At 47.4% G+C, this 19,875-nt stretch overlaps 1 protein-coding gene across 2 annotated transcripts in view; it reads left to right on the top strand.

Annotated features, from left to right (window-relative positions):
- The window catches only part of Rab23 (RAS oncogene family member Rab23), a 65,509-nt gene that overhangs the window by 29,793 nt on the left and 15,841 nt on the right, over positions 1 to 19,875 (top strand). Inside the window, exon 1 of one of the 2 annotated variants that reach the window (XM_075873742.1) lies at positions 19,608 to 19,767. The exons of the other annotated variant lie outside the window; for it this stretch is intronic. The gene's annotated coding sequence lies outside the window, so the exon portion shown is untranslated. Of the gene's footprint in view, positions 1 to 19,607; positions 19,768 to 19,875 lie in introns of those variants that run through there. 2 annotated transcript variants of the gene reach the window in all.

Below are 19,875 nucleotides of genomic sequence, written 5' to 3'. Positions count from 1 at the left end.
CCATTGCTGTGAACAAACGTTCTTAGGGGGCCATTATGTATGGCGTCGCGTTGGTGCGATCTTTTGGCGTGTTATAGGACGCATGGCAGTATAATAATTCTTGGGATTTTACGTCGCAAAACCGGATGTATACTTATGAGGGACGCCGAAGATCGGGACGCCGGAAGCTCTGAACACCTATAACTCTTTGATATGCACCTGTCATTTTTTTTTTGTAAGCACACTTGACTTTTCCATTTTGCCTCCATCGAAGTGCAGTGGCCGCCACGGTTGGTATTCGACTCGGCAACCTCCGGGTCAGCAGTTCAACACCATAACCACTACACCACCTCGGCGGGCCATCGAAGCATGCCTGCACAGAAAGCACAGATTGAAACGCAGTACCTCGGTCTATACCACCAGTCAGTAATTTGTGGTGTCCCACAATGCCACAGGCTTGCTAGCTTCAGTGATGCGACAAATGAGCAAGCTTGGATGAGCTGGTACCCCCGTTTCTACGCACGGGCTCCAGTTTTCCGTGGCACTAAATACGTCGCCAATTCGCGACGCAACACTATACCTGAACGGGATTTCTTTTTTTTTTTCTCTCTTTTCGGGCACAGACGTCGTTTTCTTCGTGTCCAGTGGACTGTTTCACAAGTTTGCTCCAGTTCCAGTTGGCGTTTTTTTTTCTTTCTTTTGTGTTGCCCGTGCTGGCTGCTACGTGGACAACGCAGCCCAAGAACTAGTAGAAATCTAGGCAGACAACATGCGGGAAGGGCACTACATTGCACACGCATAGCATTAATGAGTCCCAAATTAAGTTCCGTGCACAACTTCAGCGTTATTTGGGTAGGCGCTCCCGTTTCGGCGACAGCGCCAGACGCGCTCTTTTCTACTCGGAACAATAGAATCCCCACAGATAAGGCAGCAGTCGTCGCACGCATGCTGCTCAATGTTTCTCGAGAAGAAGCCCGAAACTAGTCCGCCAGGTGGCGGCATGCACGCATTGCCTTCCACCTCAACAGTCGCTGCATTCTCCCTCGGTAAACAGCGCCGGCCGCGATTCCACGTCTGGGAAGAAGAGCGTCTCGCAATGCGCGAAAAAAAAAAACAAATAAAAGAATAAAAACCATGGCCGGCAGGAATGCATTCAAGATCACCGCCCAAAGAAAAAAAACGGCCGCATCAAATTGCCCGCCGCGGCTGGCCAAAGACCTGTGTTTACCCGATTCCCTTAGCCGCCGCTTTTCAGCGACCAGAACGCATTATTTTTTCTCGGGTGGCTTCCGCCATTATAGCGGTCCAGCTATTTACTACCGCTGTTCACAAGGTTCGTAGTCTGCTTCGAGCACCGAGAAGATTCGGCCGACACGTCGGCAGCCACGTTAGGGTATTCTAGCCACCCTAGCCACGTCGCTTCGTACGAGAAGCCTGGCCTATTACAAATGAGTGGCTACCGACATCAGTGCCTCTATCGGCCGCCGCCTCACAGTGGCGCGTGCATCCTACAAAGGACCACGTCGGATTTCCCCGCGGCGGTGTACACGTGTGAACGGCACACGCAATCCGCCAGCCAGCCATTTTTTATCATAGTAATTTCGGGTGGCACCCTGATGGCGCTGCAGCACGTTGTGTCGTGACTGAGGAAGGCTGTGCAGTCTACCGCATTCTTCGCTTCCTTTATTTTTTCTTTTCTGGAAACTTGTGATATAAGTTTAGATGCGACTCCCATTCCCACGTATGCGGTTGAATTTTTTTTTTTTTTGCTCATTTGGGGATACGCGTTTTCAGCAAAGGTGTGCTTGGTTGGGAGGTGCAAAAGTTTGGCGGTCCGTGAGTGTGCAGAGAGCTCCAATAATGAATGAGCAATGCTAGCCTTCGCTGCATTGAAGGGTCCCCACGCTCGCACTCGCTTCTCTTCCTGTTTTACATATAGAGGATCCTACCTTTCGCACCATGAATCGCTGCCAGAAAAGTACTTTCGGTGTTTTCAATATGATTTAAGCTATTGTGTGCAAAGACAAAGCTTGAAGCACTCATCTCTTAAATGTGGTCGCAAGAATAAAAAAAAATAAACCTATGACAAAACACATTTGGATAGATTCCATTTCGGGATGAATACCGGATAGTAAGGGTTGCAGCGCGAGCATGAATGTGCTAGAAGAAACAGGCGAAAGTCGAGGTACGGAAGGCAAAGAGGACAACACAGCGCTCGTGTTGTCCTCTTTGCCTTCCGTACCTCGGCTTTCGTCTGTTTCTTCTAGCACATTCGCGCTCGCGCTGCAACCCTTACTATCATGAATTCAAACCAACTAGCCCAAATCGCCATTCTTCTTCAATGAATACCGGGTTCACGCGATTAAGCTTCGTTGGTTAACATTGCGTGCAGAGTGTTTGAACTGTAATTTTAAAGCGAAGCTGATTACCCTGTGACCTCGCGTCGTGTAGTAGTAGTAGTAGTAGTAGTAGTAGTAGTAGTAGTAGTAGTAGTAGTAGTAACCAAGGAGGGGCAGTGAATAACAATCAAATTATGATGAATATTATTATGTTCGAAGTAATCACAGTAATGATGAGAATAATAATAATGATGGTGATGTTAAGTGATGATGATGATGCTTGCGTTCCTGTGCTACAGTGGTCGCAATATGCGTTTCCGGAGAGTAGTATGGGCCACGGCTACGGAGTGGGCACGGCAACTCATGGACGCTACCGTATACATAGGGTTCCATGCGTGAATGAACGTACGTCGCGAGAAATTCAAATTGACAGACCTGAAGAACAAATAATGATTGATTGTTTTGATCGATTGATACGTGAGGTTTAACGCCCCAAAACCGCCATATGATTATGAAAGACGCCGTAGTGGAGAGCTCCGGAAATTTCGACCACCTGGGGTTTTTTAACGTGCACCCAAATCTGAGCACACGGGCCTACAACGATTCCGCCTCCATCGGAAATACCTGAAAAACAAATAAGCGACAGAGAAAGCCCCACTGAAAAGGTTACCGAAAACGAGGAGCAAGATGTAAACGTCTGACGAAAGAGGTGATAGCTTCGCCGCTCGATGGTTTTCACGGCGCTGAATTGGCTAGAATCGCCTGCCCCGTTTTCCTCTCCTTAGGACCGTCTCGTGTTTTTGTCTCTTTTGTACATGTGTCGCGCGCCTCGACTACGGGGTCTGCCGCCGGTTTTCCTTTGTACGCAGCGTGCATGCATGCCTCGATGCACTCGTTCGGAGAAGCCGTGGCGCGCGAGCTCTTTCTTCTCGGCAGGTCCACGCGCGTGACCCGTTTCGGAAACTGACCGCTATCGGCCAGCGGCCGGAAACAACCGGGCGGCGGCCTTGAGTGACCGCGATCGACCTCCAAAAAACGGGCTCTCCCCAAATCACTCGCGGTAATCCGCCCGGCACCCGCGCTATTGTTCGACGGTTGTCTTGATTTTGCACAGCCGATTACACAAGCTCGAGGACTCGCCATGTCTGAAAAAGAGATCGAGAATAGGGGGGGGGGGGGGGAGAGACACATGTTTGGAATACCTAGGTATGTCCAGTTCACAGTATAAGTTTTATTTTTGGCCAATAACTTGGCTGGAGAGTTTATGTTGTTAGTACGAAAGTTCACTCAGCCAGACAGATACCGGTCGAAGATGTCCACCTTCAATACGTGAGTACTATGAAATTTTCAAACACTTCTATTTAGGCTGAACAGTTTACCCGCACCCCCTTGCAAACCTAAACAGAGCACAAGCCATAACAGCGAGACAACTAGAAACGAAATTTGCAAAAGTGCAAAATTTCCAAAGAAAATATGCGCACATTACAACCTATTCTCTGGGACTGTGGTTCACTGGGGACCGATGTCAAGCTCACCAAATTACCAACGTACAACAGTCAAGTCCTGGTTGTCCAGTAGACACACAATATGGCCAGAAGGCCCGACCTCCCTTCCGTCGTGGTCGTAGCCAGGTCGGTACGTTCGCGTCATGTACAGGATAAATAATAAAGTTTAGAAGAAGACGATGATGAAAAAGATGAAGAAGAAGAGTAGAAGGACAAGAAGATTTTACTCGAGCTTGGCCAACCCCCACAGTGATTGTGAGCCATACAAAGGGGCTATCATCGTGATAAGCTATGTTTCATGCCTTGGTTCCAATTGTTCTGAAGTAACGTGATTGACATTAGAAGTGTCATTGAGACTGTGGTTCTGTTATTCATCCTGCGTGTGAGAACTGCAAGCCGGCTTTGCTAAGTTTATATTAAGTCGAAGTCCTCAGATGTGTCGAAAAACGTGGAAGCTGACCGGCGTCAGCATGAGTGATGCAAAAAGTCGTCATCGCGTGATGAAGTGACGATATGATGTCAGTTGTCACGCGCACGCGCGGAAACGAACTTCTAACATGGAAAGTGCTCCAAGAGAGCGATATAATATATAAATCATACACTAGGTCTTTTTTTCATAGTGATGTAGTCGACTGAGAGCGTCGACGTAATTTAGATAAAGCGGCTGCAAATTTTCTTTGTTGAAATAGAGGTTGTAGGATAAAGGCTGCAGCTGGGTGTATAGTGAAATCTTGCACAGTGTCACATACTGCTGACCGTTAAATTTGACAAGGGACTGAGAAAATAGTTCGAATTAACCGTAGAGCGAATTGATAGTAACCGCTAAAATGAATTAATTGATTGATGTTTTGTCTACTTGCTTTCAAAAACCTGTAACTCTTTCGGAGTTGCAGGCACTATCATCAAGCTTCCATCTTCATCCGAACTTCTGTCTTTTGTTAAAACTATATTTTGTTTAGGAGATCGTTAGCGCTTCCATATAGCAACGGATGCTCTTTTTCACAGGTAATAGAATTCGTGAAAATCACAGCCTTTTTTTTTTGTCTTGCTCCCTCGAAAATCAAACTAAGCCCAGAAGCTTCTGAGTAATGATTGTAAAGGCTACTATACGCATAGTAGCCCTCTCCGATTTCCGCGCAGCCTAAGTGTCGCCGAGTGGAGAAATCTTTTCGAATGTGCGACTCGGCCTCTCGCGGCATCAGGGGGACGCCGCTCGTCGAGGTTGCGCTCATCAAGGACCGACGTAATGGCGAACCCGTCTCGCCAAAGCCAGCTCATTGTCCAGGCAGGAGTTCGTCTCGCAGCTGGACGACGCACGAGCCGTTCCGCGCGGTCGGGGCACATCTATCTCTTTCATCGCTGGGTGGAAAAAGTGTTACGACCGTGCTGACCCTTCACCGGACTTCCCTTTTGGATAATAACGGGGGGCCGAATAAGACTGTCTGCACATTTCTGTGTTGTTTTTTTTTTACGTTGCACACGGTGTCGCACGAGGAGGCGTAATTGGGGTCGATCCCTTCTCTAACGATGGCGTCTGTCTGCGTGGAGGAGGAGGGGGGTCACGTCCTAAAACGATGGTGCGCGTGCGCTGAGTGTGAAGAGAGCCGAGTGAGAGTTTGCACGCGACCCGTTCGTTTTGCCGCCTATAAACCAGCCTTTATGCCGTGTCTGTCGTGACGATCCTAGAAAGGCCGGCTACAGCCGGCCGAATGGCGAGTTCCGCAGGAAGCGACGAAAGTTGTTTTCGCCGCTTCTTGCGGATCTCACTGTTTACGGCAGAGCGGCTCGCGGAAAACGCGTGTTAACGAGCTGGGCTTTCATTCGTGCGGCGAGGTTAACGGGGCCGGGTCGACGCAGACATACATTCCGAATGCCCGTGGTCCGACAGCAAGACAAACACGCGTTGGCCGTGAGTGCCGTATTGCGCATGCCGGCACGATGATTACGGGGGACCAACGACGGAAGGTCCGTGGCCCGTGGTGAGATTGCTGTCTCGTGTAGTGCTAGCAGTGGGTTAGCGTGGAACGCTGTCGACGTGTGTGCAGTTATTTGTCTTCCACTTCCGGGACAGGCGGTGAGCGTCGAAGAAAAGTGGACGGCCGGGCAAATGGAGGATAGATCCGAGTGAATAAAGCGCTCCCCCCCCCCCTCCTCGGCCTAGTTTGAGCATGCTGGACAAGATGGTTGTGTTTGGTAAGAATCGAGTTAAACGAGATTATAGCTAGGTGGTCGGTCTGGACAAGCCATAGCTTCATTCACATGGGGTACCGAACAAAAGTTTTGTGTGCGGTAAGCCGTACTGTGCGATAATTTTTTTGTTTTATGGAAGTCATGTAGCAAAACCTATGTGTAGTTCTGTATGGTTACTATAGCGCCGAAAAGGCGGGAACAACGCAAAGGGATGCAGATAAAGATGGAGAAAGATCTTCATTGAAAAACGGAATGATTAGCCAGCGTATTGCATGATGTTCCGCTCGATATGAAATTTAAAAAAAAAGGGGGGGGGAAACAAGGCGAGCGTGTGCTGAAAGAAAGTTTAAATAATAAAATAAAAAAAAGAAACAAAGAAAATGCAGGTCTCTTACTAGGTGATGTGGGCGATACACATGCGGGGAGTATACGGACTGTGGAGGCAGTGTCAGTCGAATAATTTCTGTTTCACTCTTGTTCACTTTGCATAAGCTTATCGCAATGATTAAATAGTATGCGAAGAACATCAGGTGAGACATAAGAAACAACGACTTGATTAAGGGGTAGGGCGTGTGGTTTGCTGAGCAGTCTGGCAAAACTGGACGCTAAGACAAGACACCGTAGCACCGCAGTACTGAAATCTGTTAATTTTTGCGAAACTCGACCAAATAGTTCGAGAAGAGATAGATGATGGCTAGTGAAAAAGCGCGTGCAACTTTCTGAGATAGTGAACAACAAAAATAGGTGTACTGTGTAGCGAACAGCTAGATAACGGCGCCTGTGTCCCATGTTTTATTTGCGATCAAGCACTTTCCTTATCTATACCACATCTCGTTGCCGAACCTAGTTACAGTGCTGCCATAACCAGTATGCCTTTCGTTTTTCAATGATTACCTGCTTATTACTACAAGACTAACTTTTAGTACATTACTAACATTACTAACTGCTTATTACTACTGTTATTTCGCTGACAGTTGAATCAGAAATTGACGCTATGAAAGAGTATAATGAAATAGAAATTGACTCTCCAATCCAGATATCCGTACGGGTACAGTAAAAAAAAGCCTAGTTTCAAATATTTTGCTTCTACAAGGATCAAACCCAGTACCTAGCTCCGCGTTCACGGGCATGTGGTTCTCCCAATAGAGCTATCAGGTACGCTGTAAAGGCGAGTCTTTACGCTGTAAAGACCTTTAGAAGGGCACGTTCACAGAGTACATCCGCACGTATTCTACTACATTTAAAATGACAGTACAGACTATACGATAGCGACCAGACAACTGGAAGAGCAGCGATGGTTTATGGAGCGAGGAGTGCTCCAGGAAAGCGTCAGCGCCAACTTTTTTCCCAATAGGGAGCTTCACCTGCTTTCAGTGCCCGAAGCTTCTAGGTTTCGTACAACACCTTGGCGTGAATACTTACTTTTTCACTCAAAGTGTGTATAGACATATTGCCGACGGATTGTGATATTTATGTCCTTATACTGCAAGAGAGTGTGTATATAATCCACATGACACCTTTAAATGTTTCGAAAAACCCGTATGAAAATGAAACACCCACTGTGCATGGCTGTGGTTCTGCGGGTGGACTCACTCATTGACCTGACTTGCACAGAAACTATATATAGCCGCGATGACATATGCATCCTGCCGACTGGGACGAATTGACCCGTACCGTTCGCGGGTGGTTTGACCAAGCTCAACTGGACAGCCTGTCGTGAAGTACTCGCCAGCCTTTCCGTAAAGCTGGTGACCGGAGTTTCATTCGTCTGAGCATAACTTTCTCGGATTACTGTAAATAGCTACTTCTTTCTTGAGGCTGTCCCGATGTTGTGCGAGCACAATGCACGTGTTTGAAGGCAGGAAAGAAGTGGGTACGTGAGGACTCGTTTTTTCGTTGACAAAATGTTAGAAGTTTTAGTATATACCCCTATAAATGTGGACTGAGGGACGACCATCAATGTAGCTCACTTGATGAGCAACTGGCGCGTTGTTCGAAGGTCACATGTTCGCTCCCTGCCGGCGGCAAGTTTTCTTTTTGTCCGCTTTTCTTTCTTCACATTTACATAATTCATCATTAACGTTGGAAGTAATTGTATAACAATCACTCCTGATAACAACCCCTATACTTTCCTTGGCATCATTGTCGGTTAGTTGTTATTAATGCTTGAACGGAAGTCGTATTTGTGCTAGGGATATCAAGAAACGCAACACAGCCAGCTTACGCTACGGCTACGTAAAAGTATAGTACGAGAAGCCAGCATGACTGTTTTGAAATTATCACTACGTCATCCGACGACTTTCACATGTCATCCAAGTTTATTCCGGAACGCGAGCAACCCAAGAAACTTCGTTTATATAAGGGCGGTGCTCACGAGCGCGAAACGATGCCTGTGCTACTGAAGGATTACTCTGTATACGTTCGCAATATGGATAATCGTATAGCGTTTGGCGTAGGAGTAGTTTGAACTAACGGGGCATCCGGCATGCAGCACGCCTTTCCAGTCCAGTTTCGCTTCGATTTGCGTCGTCCTTTTGCCTCCGTTTGTTTGCTCACCGGGTGGAGAACGTCCTCGGACACGTTTGCTCGAGAGTCCCTTCTCGCGACCTCCTTCGACACGCGAGTGCGTGGCCACTCTGTCCTGGAGGGACACTCAGCGGACACGGCCAGACGGCCATTCCTCCGTTCTCGTTCCGTTCATCCGTCATAGTCGTGACTCGAGGTATACGGTGCTTGGCGGGCCCGTAATAATGGCCGGCCAATTATGTCGCTCACGCAAGGGATTACCGCCTCCGGCCTTCGTCCTGAGCTCCCCTTTTTGTTTTATCTACGCTGATCGCCGCTCTGCGACAGTGTCCGTAGCTTTGTGCTGGCCATTTGTCCCTACTTTGCCATGTACGAAGACGTCGGCGGCCGAGTTCACAATCGTATTTGCTCGGACGAAGTTTTGCTGACTGATCGACGGCCTTTGCGAATAACCTGAGCAGTGTGCTTGATAGAGTTGGTTAGTGCTTTGTGGATGGAGAAAAACACGGGGCTTAGAGCGGGATGAGATGGAAGACGTACACGGCGCCGTGTCCGTGTCTTCATCTCGTCCCGCCCTAAGCGCAGTTTTATTACTTATAATAATACTTCTGCTGTCGCTTTTGCACACTCTTAGTTATGTAATGAACACTCTACTATAGCGCAAGCATGGTCTATGAAAACGGACCCCGAGGTCAAATTTACGGAGCTATAGCTTTTCGTTCACAAGTACTACTCGCCATTGGCAGGTCGTCATCGATATCTGTATGTCCTGCTACCTGTGTGAAGATTGGTCGACGTTTACACTTACAACAAACAATGTACAATAGAATTTTGGGTAAATGCCAACCTCGGTGCCCAATCCGCAAAGCTTTTCTTTCTTTTTTTCGTTAGGATATAGTATAACACTGCTCAGTTTTGTTCACACACACACACACACACACACACACACACACACACACACACACACACACACACACACACACACACACACACACACACACACACACACACACACACACACACATATATATATATATATATATATATATATATATATATATATATATATATATATATATATATATATTCAGCTGGCGCTTGGCCACATGAAGTACCTTAGCAGAATATTTTTTTTTTCGATACAAGTATACGCTTGGTAAATCAGAAGTTTGTATATATATCTACAGCTTGTTTCCGGCCCGCCGATCATTATTTGACCCTATAGGTGCTCCAAAGTTTCTGTTATATTGTATATTGTATACCCACATTATTTTGGGACGTACGCTATAGCGATATACTGAGCAGATGCTCAGAATTCGCTGATTTATTTCGTTATTTTATCCAAGCCTCCGCATTCTTTCGAATCACACGCTATTCTTCCATGATGCCATACCGCGAACTTTCTGCAAAACGTCTGGCGACATTCACAGACGTGACTGGCCCCTGGGGCTGACGTCACGACGTCGTAAGGTTAAGTGCATCGGCACCCTTGGCGCCGTTTGCTCTTCGAAATACCCTGCCGTTTATATATAATTTTCCTTTGAGGCAGTGGTTTTCGCCGAGGTCTTCCGGAGATTTTCGTTGCACGGATGCAAGCGAAATCACGTCATCGCCTGACATGGCGGCTGCCTGACCTAAATATGGCGGCACCGTACTGCGTCTGGTTGCGTGAACAACGGATTGGCCCTTTCTGGAGATGTGAGCGGCTTTGAGGGGATTGGCTGTATACGCTTGTAGGTTATATCTCGGTAACAATATCGGGCCGTTATCGCATCAGTTTGTCGAGGTTGGTTCTCGACACCGAGGAACTAGGACACACGGCTTATGATGACATCTAGGCAACTGTCCTGCATGCAATGGTAGCGACACTGTGTGCCATTCAGTGGATGGATGCCTAAAAAAATACTTCGTTCAGGTCATGTATACGGGGTGTTGCCATTTGCCCGGCTGATTCCATGTCGTGACCGGGAGGTCAATAGTCGTAGCCCTGTCACTGGTTTCATTGATGATTGATGTGTAAGGTTTAACGTCCCAAAACCACCATACGATTATGAGAGACGCGACAGGGCGAACTGGAGAGCCGGGACTTGGGGGGATGTGGTCATGAGATGTGAGAGGGTAAACCATAGCATAGAAATGCACAGTGTAGCATAGCGAAGGATGGGAGAGATGGTTGAGGAGGAGGGAAGGGATGGTAAGGTAAAGAGAAGTAAAAAAATAGAGCAAGAAGATGATGTCTAAATATAAAATTCTGGGAACGAAAAAGAAGGAAGGTTACTCATAAAAGAGAGAAACATTGATTGATTGATTGAGTGATTGATTGATTGGTATGTGAGGTTTAACGTCCCAAAACCACCATATGATTATGAGAGAGGTCGTAGTGGAAGGCTCCGGAAATTTCGACCACCTGGGTTTTTTAACGTGCACCCAAATGTGAGCACACGGGCCTACAACATTTCCGCCTCCATCGGAAATGCGGCCGCCGCAACCGGGATTCGATCCCGCGACCTGCGGGTCAGCAGCCGAGAAAATAGAGAAACAAGCCAAGACACCACAAACGCTGTCTGTGGTGTCTCTTGTGTCCGTGTTTGCACGCTTTGTCTTCTTTAACAAAAAAAAAAAACTCAATCTACGTTCGCCAAGTCGTGGCGTTTATCGGCCATGGTAACCTACTGTTGACCCGCAGGTCGCGGGATCGAATCCCGGATGCAGTTTTCGCGTTTTCGAAAGAGGCGAAAACGCTCGCGACTCCAATTTAGGAGAACGTCAAAGAATCCAGGACTGATAGTTGGCCGAGTTGGTGACACAGTCCTGCTTCAGTTTATTTCTTTACAAGGGCTTCTTTTCCTCGTACAAACTTAATTTAAGACCCAGCCTTTTGGCGGCAAGAATAGCCACTTGCGTCAGCGCTTGTTTGTGTCCCTTCTCTTTGTTCCGCGAGTTTGTGCGCTGTTACCGCCCGTAAAAAACTCAATTAGGTTGAAATTTCCCGAGCCCTCTACCACGGCGTTTATCAAATCACGTTGTGGTTTTGGGACGTTAGACCTCATCAATTATTTATTTGGGTCGTGGTGCTCACTTGCCATCTCTACTGTTTGTCATAGTTTGTTACATTAAGATCATTATGCACTGCAGGATAAAATACACACGCAGACATGTCTACTTCATCGTGGAGTAATTATAACAGCGCAAAAAGTTAAAATGCGGACCGTAGAAAAATAAATTGATATGTCACTGAATTCACATAAGATTTGCTTCGGAAAAAGCGATGTTATAGTTATTCTACGATGAACTCTTACGAACTATCCTAAGTCGTGAGCCCAAGAGAAGGGAAAGCAAAGACAGCATGGCTATAGCTTACGCTGCTCTTTGTGAGCTCATTACATTTTACGCCTGCGAACTCTGAATTCCATTTCACCACCCACCCAACCTGATACCGTACCTGGCCAAGTTTCTCACTTATGTACATTCCGTCGCACTAACTAAACATCCATTGTTCATTTTACTCACTGCGTAACGTGTTCATGTGGCTGCTTGGGCTAGTTGGTATGGCATGATGATAGTTATAGCGCGAGAACAAAACGACGACACAGAGGCAAGAAGGAACAAAACGACGACACAGAGACAAGAAGGACACGTCTTTCGTGTCTTTCGTGTCCTTCTTGTCTCTGTGTCGTCGTTTTGTTCTCGCGCTATAACTATCGTCGTGCCCATGTGGGTTTTCTTTCATATAGTGTGGATAATGATCCCTTACCCACTTTTTCATCTTCCTATCTCATGCCAAGCCATTCAGCTATTGCCTTTAGCCCTTTACTTTTTTCGCAGCAATCGAGCAGGGTCAGCTAAAGCTGCGGCTCATCCATCGTATTCCGTCAAGACATGCAAGCGCCTTCAGGTGCTGTGAACTTCCAGGAAAGAAAAGTATGAAGTTCGTGCGAAGTTCTAGGCCGTAGAGAGAAAGGATGAGACCTTCCATGCGTTTAGAGCTGATGCGGGTGTCTACGAGGCCGTGAGGTACCACAATATCTCGCTTATACGGTGCGGTGCGTCCTCTTCAAAGGAATTTGCTGCAGCACCTGCCGTACGTAGTAGCGTAACGTCGTTACCATACGGTGTGTATAGGCGTGGGAGAAGAGTCGTGAGAAGGAAGACACATGTGAGCCTTGTGTCGTTTGTCGATTATGTATTTATAATCTACGCTGCTTTTTCCGATGACATATTTTTTACTTGGTGGAAACTCCTGCAAAATTCTTACATGTTGTAAACAATTTTAAATAACTCATTTTTATCCGTGGAGTTGTTTAAGGCAGCGTGAACTGCGAACAGATATGGGTAAGGAGATGAGAAAATCATACCTGCCAACTGTTCTGATTTTCCCGTAAAGTGTACGAATTTTGACTGCGCTTACGATCTCACGAATCTTGCCTGAAATTTCACGGAAAATATTTCATTTCTGATTAAAAAAAATAAAATTACTTAAATAGTGTGGCCTCCGTGATTGGCTACGGCGCATTGCCTTAGCTGGTCACGGAGGCCACAAAAAACAGCGTTGTGCTACATTTCGTTACGAGGAGAGAACAATATGTATTGGTGTTATCATCATCTGAAGAAAGGAGAGGGACCAGGATGATCGTCATGAACCGGCGCGCGCCCTTTTCGTCCTCTTCTTGATCTTTTTCGCTCCCTGAACACGTGCGCCAATTTCTTTGATGCGGGATGCAGTAATATTGATGGGCGCGACAAGTACAGAGAGAGAAGATAGAGAAAGATAGTACTTGTACGGAAATGAGGTAGTGAAACAACTTTATTAGGTCCACCATAGACGCGAGTTGACTCGACGTCACTTGATTAGGCCCACTCGCAAAAAAAAAAAATGAAATAAAATTTCTTCGCGAGGCGACATTCGAGTTCGTGTGTCCGCAATCCGAGGGTGAGTGTTTTAACTACTCGGCTTTCCAGGCACGCTATAGAAAAGCAAGGTCTTCTATAGTATACTAGGAAAGGGATCGTAAAGGAATGTGTAGGTGAGGAGGAAGAGAAAGAAAGGGAGATAGTAATGCATTGTATAGAAACAAGAGCCTACAGAGAGAATTAAAGGTAGAAAGAGAAATAAGGAAAGTTACAATAAAAGTACTGGTGGGAAAACAGTATGAAAAAGACTCGGAAAGAAACCAGATGTAGAAAATGTACACAGAGAGAACAAAAGGGCAGAAAGAAAAATATTTAAAAGAGGTAAAAGAGAAAGAAGTAGACGGGGAAAGAGAGGGAAAAAAAAGAAAGGAACACACACAGCAAAATACATCTGGCAAGAAAAGGAGAGAATAGCGCGAAAGAGAGAGAGAGAGAGAGAGAGAGAGAGAGAGAGAGAGAGAGAGAGAGGGAAAATTCGCAATAGTCCAATAGGCAGGGCTGCCTATGTAGCCGTGAGCTCTGCTGCCCCTTTTGCGGGGCGCCTTGTGTGCAAGCTATGCTAGTTTTCCAATATGAGATAACTAAAGCTATTTATTTGACAAACCATCAAAGATGTACACCCTTGCTCCTCTTACACCGACGTCACACGCTGCACCACTGATGATGATGATGATCAAAACTTTATTTCTCCCAAAAGAGGGGACTGGCCCAGAGGTCGGTTCCGCTGCCTAGACGGCTATGAAACCCGATCGCGATTGAATTTCTCAGCAGTGATCGACTTCATTGTGCAGCCGTCAATCGCAATTTCTAAAAAGAGAAAAAAAAAGAAAACGCCATTACACCCTCGCTTTCTTTGCCAAAACCTGCAGGCGGACAGCTGTTCGACGGTGCGACAAAAGAATTCATTGGGTTGAGTGAGCTCTAGGAAAATGGCACCTACAAGATGATTAGGTACTGAGTAACATGACACCGCACGTTACCGAAAAAATTGTTACGTAAATAGGTTACCCGTTACAGATTTAAAATTGTAACGAGTATACGTTACTATATAAGTTACTGAAACAAGTAACGCGTTATCACCAGCATTGCTTTTAACGCATGACGGAGGTAAGCCTTAGTATAGCACACAGATTGTTTTCGAAGCATGTTGTCCGCATCTCAAGTATAGCGATGCTATAGACTCTCTCGGGGTAACAAGAGCTATCGCCAAAGGCCTTGCTTCAGGGCAACGAAATTCCCGAAAGCGATCGAGAAACTCGCGGTCGTCATGTCACCTGTTATGTGCGACGTTTTACGGTATCTCATTTGGCGGGAGCGTACACCTTCGTTGTCGGGAAAAACCGTCCAGCGATAATCGCGAGTGTGTGAAGTGGCGGCAATTAGGCGTTTCGCTGGCGGGTGACGTGAAACGGAGGCTTGAGGCTCAAGCAGCACTTGCTTTGGGGCTTGTACACAATGTTTTCGTCGGCTCTAAGAGCGCCCGGAGTGTGAGCCAAATAAAGCGAAAATATCATAATGTAATTGAGCGGGCCGGCGTTGTACGAGTGAGAAGGGATATTAACACTCTGTGACTCTCCAAGTTTTTGCGTGTGCGCGTGCGTGGGTGCGTTTGGACATTGTTGGCTGAGGATTTCTCTCCTTTCTTACTATATGCTTGGATTGTGAGTGTGTCAGTATATGTGCATGCATGCGTACTTGCACAGTCTGAACATTAAGGGAGAAACGCTCTTTATGCGCTGTTGATTTTTATATGTGTTTCATTTAGCAGAGTGGGCCTCTGCGGTAGAGAAAGGGAGGAAGTTATTTTTAGAATCAATAAGGGAGCACGAACATTATCGATTACATTTACCGTAGCCAAAGCTGCATACATACCCCTGTACAAAACGTCAACTGATTTTTTTACAGCTATACGATGAATCGAAGCCGAAAGCCATCTTTTCCTTGTTATTCTTGTCTTCTTTTCTGAGAACTTTCATTTAATGCTCACGAGTCCGGTTCTCATACAACAACTCAAGGCTGTCCAGAAGGCCCACGATGCGGCGGCGAGGCTGGGCCTCCCCGTCCCAACGTGGGAGCGGCCCGCGATCCTACCCCTATAAAACGAGGGTGGAATCCTTCAGGACCCCAATAAACGTTTTTCATCCATCTCAGCAGTCTATTGTATTGATCATGGATTCGAATTTAGACTTCAACTCAAAGGTAGATCTGAAAACATCCGCCAAATTGGTCGATTTTTTTACCATTTTATTGCCCTTTACCCCCTTCTCTTTGCGAGAATTTATTACGCAAACGCTTCCTGGAAGCTGCCGTGTTGCACGCTTTGGCTGTTGCAAATAAGCGCGAAACACTCAAACAAAACACTGCTGAGACAGCGGCGCCACACTTTTTAATTCTTAGAGCAGTCCTGGTGTCTATATAGCCCTGTTTGTTCCTGTCTTGGGCCCGTAGTACTTCCAATCCATTTCCTTACCCCACATGAGGAGACCTTCACGCCTCATTATCTTAATTAGCTCATTGAAATAGCCAGCGTAATCTAGTTCGCAATGCACCAATCAGCAGAGTTAGGTGCACTCCTGCTGAGCAGCAAGAATGTACTTCCTCTATCCGATGGTAAAACGAACCACAATTGCACCCGCCTTTACTATTCTGACCCTTCTAGCGTATGCATTGCTTCTCTGTGTCCGTGTGTGCAAGCATTTCGTATGATGTTCCCGCAGTGGCCAGGAATGGAACCCGCAGCCTTGGGTATTCGAGGAGCGGATACACGTGAGGCCACCATTACCGCCACGGCTGCCTCTGCTGTCTTGATTTTGCTCACGCTATAGACTAAGTTACCGTGACAGATGGGCTGGCCACGCGCTCGCGCGGCGCAGAGCAAGAGAGGCCCACGATTTGCGATTAGTTTGGCGGGTGCGGCGAGTGTCGGAGAAACGCGAACTTGCGACGCTAATCTTCTGGAAGGCGTTTACGGATGCGCCCACGTTGATGACGAATCGGACAGGTAAAGCGACGGCGTTGAAGATTTGCGATCGTCGAATTAGTGACGCCAATGTGACCCATTAAAAAGAACAAGAGTATATATATATTGATTGATATGTGGGGTTTAACGTCCCAAAACCACTATATGATTATGAGAGACGCCGTAGTGGAGGGCTCCGGAAATTTAGACCACCTGGGGTTCTTTAACGTGCACCCAAATCTGAGCACACGGGCCTACAACATTTCCGCCTCCATCGGAAATGCAGCCGCCGCAGCCGGGATTCGAACCCGCACCCTGCGGGTCTGCAGCCGAGTACCTTAGCCACTAGAGTTCGCTGGCTAATATTAGTGATAAAAGTGAGTGAGTATAGATGTCATCTCCCGAAAGTAGTCCAGGTATATATAAACACGGGGAGAGTTAGTCCAGCTCATCTGGTCGGGTAGCGTGTGGCACTTGCGAATATTACGGTCGCTGATCAAGTAAAGAATAGAGACGACACCAAATACAGTTAACAGGACATGCAGAGCAGCGGAGACATGTGGTGCTTTTAAGGCCGTTCATTACGTCCTATAATGTATTCAAAACTGGACAAAGGCGCTCCCGTCCGTTGCATTGTGAAAAATGATCCTGAACAGGTTTCGAAACGTAAAAACGCTTCTTTCTCACTTGTACGGTCAGGGTTTTTTTTTTTATATGTGAAGCAGCTCTTTGAGTAGCCTGTGTAACGATGTCAGTCCGTGTCTCCGTGCCAAGGGCGTTCGCCCCGCCGCAGTTGTTGGAACGATGCCAAGTATATAGGTCAAGTCACAGCTGAGCGTTGGCGTCACTCTCTTCCTCACCCGCAGCAGCTGCCGGCTCCTCCCAACACAACTAGGTTGTGTTGCTCCTCCACCCGCTAGCAACACACTTCTCTCTCGCTTCACCCTCTCAACCGCCTGCAACACTCGACCACACGACGAGTGGAAACTCGGCTCATCTATCTGCTATGAAGCTTACACGAAACAACCCTCCTCCCTGGTGTTTGCGTTTCAGAGAAATGTTTACTCGAGTAAGAGGAGGAGGAAAAAACCTTTATTGATGCTGGCTGTGCCAGATAGCCCTTATCCCCACCGGGCAGGTTGACATCCCTAGTACGGGACGTCATTAGTCGAGGCCGCCACCAGAGCCCGCTGGACTAGAGTAAAGGCTACACCGAGCATTGACTCAAACCGTTCTTCCAGCGCCCGCGTCGACGCCCGTTTCAGCCGGGTCAACAATGCGCACACCGCTGCTGCTTCGCATCCCAACATGGTTCTCATTTGGGAGATGATGCTTAATGTTTGCACAAGTTCGCGGAGATATACAACATTGCTTAATTTTTATTACGTGAAATTCGATTATTGTGCCGAATGTACTGCCTCCAGCAGACGGCCACCACACATCGATTTCGAGTAATTTCCGTTGTGTACGTAGGCGTGAACAGAGTTGCTTATCGTATTGGGTGGGGGGGGGGGGGCAATTATATTACTGTTGCCCCAACCCTTTCCGAATGAGAGCAAGCTTCATAGTTCAGTTATGGAAACGATAATAAAACGGTGGCATGTGACTTACGACGGCATACTTTGGTATAGGCTATCCGGTGGCAAGTGGTGGAAGTAAATAGTTCCTAGAATGCAACGTCAGGTGTCCTCTGCCGCGAGTAAAAAAACCGGCGTTGCAATGATTTTGTCCCAGCAAACAGTGATGGACAGTTAAATAGTACCTGGAGTTTAACGTTCCCCCAAACCAGGATAAGACGCTGTAGTGGATTACTCCAGAAATTTCGGCCATCTGGTAATATTTACAACGTGCTCTGACGTTGCAAAGTACGACCCTCAACCGGAATCGAACCCGCGACCTTCGGGTCTGCAGCCGAGCACCTTAATCAATAATCCGCCATGGCGGACAATGACGGAAGAGTTCCGAAAAAGTGGAGTCATGCGGTAGACTAATCGCTCCAATTAACGAATAACTCATCCCCTCCCCCTCACGTGTGAGTCACTGCAGTGAGAACGTCCGGCACCAAGTTACTTCCACAAGAGCTCTTGATCGTGGGACATTGCGCAGGCGCACTTTGCATTCACGAAAATATAGACCGAAAGTGTTCTAGCCGTGCGAATTCAACGTTTAACCAGAAGGGACTAGCGCACGCGTGCGATATGACCTGGACTGGAATGCCTTAGGAAGAAACTGGAACGTGGCACTGCTTGTGGGTGATGTCGGAGAGGAAGTGAATTTGCATTAGCGGATACACGAACACGTGCTTCTACAAATAATACGTCCGCGCGAGCTAATAAGTGGTTGTTCCTTACGTTTGCAAGTGAGTCGCAAAGGTCTATTGTACGCATGGCTTGCGGACGACTCACCGAGTAACTTTTTCCTGCTTTGATGCACTTCGACGACAGACCGACACCATGGGGCTACTGTACCAAGAGATGCCTGGCTGATATGGACGTGCAGAATACGCTGTGCCATCGCCTTGTTGCCGCCGTATTACGGTGTGTTATATTATAGACTACTCGGTGCACGATCGCGTAGCAAACTCCATATCGGCAAGTACAAAGGAAAAGTCGAGATCTCCTGCACGTCCTTGTTTTGTTTCATTTTTCCGCGAGAGCGCCTGCATGCGATCTTCTCGCTGCAGGAAATCGCGGCAATTTGGGAGGTGCGCCATTTTTTTTTTCTCCTTTTTCGACGCACCGTTCTCCGCGTTCTGGCGCACGTCTTGGTGGGAACTGGGCGACAGGAGAAGCGGAACAGCAGTTGGCGAGCTTCGTTGGCACCATCCTGCGCTCGTCTAAGGCACGTCTCGCCTTCGTTCACACGCCCACCATCCAGCGTCCAGACGGCGATGAGTGAGGATGAGGAGAGGGTTAAAGGGCGGGGGAGGGGGAGGCAGTAGCCCGATTAATTATTCATCAGGGACGGCCGTGCTCGTACGTACGAATTTTCATGGACGGGCGCGACGCAAGTATGGATCGCGCGGGCGGTCCCCGCTCTCGCCTCGTTTAACTGGCCGCGCGTGAAGTGAGGGAGAGAGAGGGAAAAAGTCAGCGTGACAAGGACGAACCTACGCTGCCCACGCATGCACGACGCGGGTGCAGCGTCGAGCAAGTCGTGGACGCGTCGTGTCGGCGTCACGAAGAGCTGTGTGCTGCAGGGTGTGAAAGCGCGTGTTCCAGTTCCGAAAGGGAGACCCCCGTGTGAGCTTGATCGGCGGCCGGTTGTTGCTCCCGTGGCGCGTACAATATTAGCCTTATTGGGCTTTTCTTAGATGCGAGAGGATGTGTACGTAAGTGCTGGGACCCGGTAGTGCTCGGTACGTCAGTAAAAAAAATATTTGTAGGTGTTGTCAGTTCTTTAGTTATATATATATATATATATATATATATATATATATATATATATATATATATATATATATATA

The sequence above is a fragment of the Rhipicephalus microplus genome, chromosome 9 (assembly GCF_043290135.1).
Source record: "Rhipicephalus microplus isolate Deutch F79 chromosome 9, USDA_Rmic, whole genome shotgun sequence".
Taxonomy (NCBI): domain Eukaryota; kingdom Metazoa; phylum Arthropoda; class Arachnida; order Ixodida; family Ixodidae; genus Rhipicephalus; species Rhipicephalus microplus.
This window is presented reverse-complemented; position numbering and strand designations above follow the sequence as displayed.